General features: G+C 37.9%; 1 non-coding gene across 1 annotated transcript; it reads left to right on the top strand.

Annotated features, from left to right (window-relative positions):
- Positions 1–1,966: 1,966 nt before the first annotated feature.
- On the top strand, positions 1,967–2,162 carry LOC122082992. Its single transcript, XR_006141521.1, has one exon. It is a non-coding gene; the product is annotated as a U2 spliceosomal RNA (small nuclear RNA).
- The last annotated feature ends 248 nt before the right edge of the window (positions 2,163–2,410 follow it).

Here is a 2,410-nt window from a genome sequence, read left to right as displayed (position 1 = left end):
CCCCTTATGGTGTTGGATGTAATTCAACAAAGTGATGAAGAAGATGTTAGATAAGCTGCCATGACTAAGGATGTTGTGGGTCTCAAACTATCTCTGGTGGGGTCATTAGAATGTGTGTTGGAATGGTGACTCGATGGGATCAATACTTTTGAAATGGCACATATGGAGCTTAAGAGGCATTATATTATTATGGTTGATCTTCTGTTGTCAAGTAAGATTGTAAGTACACTATGAATATATGTCAAAAAGTGTTGATGGGGTCGATGTTTTGTATTCAGTGTAATGTTCTTTGGGGTGCTTCCAAAGGGTCTGTAACATATAGGGGATGGTTTCAAAAATTTCTATTTTTTTCTCCGTAAATTGTTAGTGACTGATTGTTATTAGGGTTATGCAAAATTCTTCGTAAATACATAGACACTTGCGAAAAAGAGTTCTTAACATTTTTTTCTGTTCCATGTCGTCTTCAACTCTTTATTGTATAAGGTAGAAAATATCATTTTGTATTTGATCAAATGATTCAGGTCTCCATGGTGAGGAAATTGTCTTCTCATTGTGAGGGAAGAGAAATTGGGTCTTTACCTAGTTTTAGTTTAAACATGTATTAAAAAAGAATGATTTGGGATGTAGTGAGGAAAACAAGTCAAGATTTTATCTGACATCTCAAGATGGAAGCATGGCTAACACAAGTATTTTTCGAGTTGTCCTATATAAAGAATCGGCAAGATCGTCATGCTGCCCATGTGCCTTTGTATTTACATGGTGCCCCACCAACTAGGGGAGCAAGATGGTTCAACAAGAAGGCGAGAGAATGAACAAGAAGATAATGTATCAAAGGCGAGGAGAGAGATTGTGAGAGGGCTATACACCTTGATATTATTGTGTAAACTTTTCCCATAGAGAATTATTCCTAGGTCGTTTGGGTACCTTTTTACTAACAAAGCTATCAATATTAAATAAATTTCCGAAATTCTTAGCATCAGCTTTGAAACAAAATCATATAGGTCTTTCATAGTTGATTTAAGGGTTGGGGATTGCAATTTGGTCACTTGGCTATTGCATCCATGTAAGGACCAATCAAGAAAAACGCACAAACATTCAATCAGGGGCAAGGTGATTTTTTTACTATCCAATATGTCCGATGTAAGAACACACGATCAGGTAACAATATTTTTTTCCTTTATTTAATTATTACAACACGGCAGTGTTGCCTAGGGAGAACCAAAAGCATAGAATCAAACTTTATTTTTCTAACCTTCCACCCAAAAAAACTTTGTTTTTCAATCCCTAATCCTGATGGAAACCCTTTAACAATAATTTTTTTTTTCTCATGATGATAATACATAATTTAAAATGTTAGAAAATTAAAAAGTGAAATAAAGACCATTTGTTGTTGTTGTTGCATAAAGATGCAATATATACATAGTATAAAGGAGTGTGTGGGCAAAGTAGAACATGCCACCTTATGTGATGGCTGCCTGGAAAATGGAAAACCCTATAAGAACAGAAATGTATGGAAACTTATGGGAGAATTATGTTAAATATTAGGAGTGGGAAGGCAGGAAAAGGGTGGAAAGTGAGACATGAACTTAAAATAAGCTCTAAACGTAAAGTATTGGTGAGGGAAAAGAAAGAGCTGGAAAAGAGAGTCCAGTTTCCAACTTCTCGAATATCCCATCTCCAATCACAATCCATCTCCAATTCCGACCTTGACGAAGGTGATGTCACCATGGCCCCACATCAGATTCTCCCTGCTTTATAATTAGAAATGAAAAAGAAGGGTCCCACTCATAGTAAATCTTATGGACCACCCTTTAAACAAAGGGAATCTCTCTTCTTCAGCTAAATAATAAATGCCAATATCATATTTTAAGAGCTGTGATGACACCACACGACGGCCAAGAACAATCCAACGGTTCTGATTATGTTCGTCGTATGGGTCCACAAGAAATGGGCCCTTTATAGAAGCATACCTTTCCCAGCCTTTTGGCTAAGATCAAGTTTAGTATCTTTTACCAAAAAAAAAAGTTTAGTATCTGTGTGGGTCATCGACCCACATGATATCTTTTAGAGAGAGGGCCCAGTGGCCCACCACGGTGGCTTGCTGCTGGGGCACTCGAGCCTATGCGTTGCACTTGCACTACTGCTTGGCCGTGGCGCACCCCAGCTAAGACAAGTCAAAATGTTTAGAAAGAGATCCTAATCCAACGTTAGTTGTGTCATGAATTTGTGAAACATAATGGTACAGATGGGCCTATCAAGGTCAGTAGAGTCTGGAAAACCATAAGAAGAGAGAGAGAGAGAGAGAGAGAGAGAGAGAAAAAGCTGAAGGGGAAGGCGTCTTGAGCTGTCATATAGGGGCCTAAACCCTAAAGCTGGTGATTTGTGTTGTTTCTCTTTTAGTTTTGACACA

Source organism: Macadamia integrifolia, chromosome 6, assembly GCF_013358625.1.
Source record: "Macadamia integrifolia cultivar HAES 741 chromosome 6, SCU_Mint_v3, whole genome shotgun sequence".
NCBI lineage: Eukaryota > Viridiplantae > Streptophyta > Magnoliopsida > Proteales > Proteaceae > Macadamia > Macadamia integrifolia.
The sequence above is the reverse complement of the archived record's forward strand: the minus strand, read 5'-3'. Positions and strand labels throughout refer to the sequence as shown.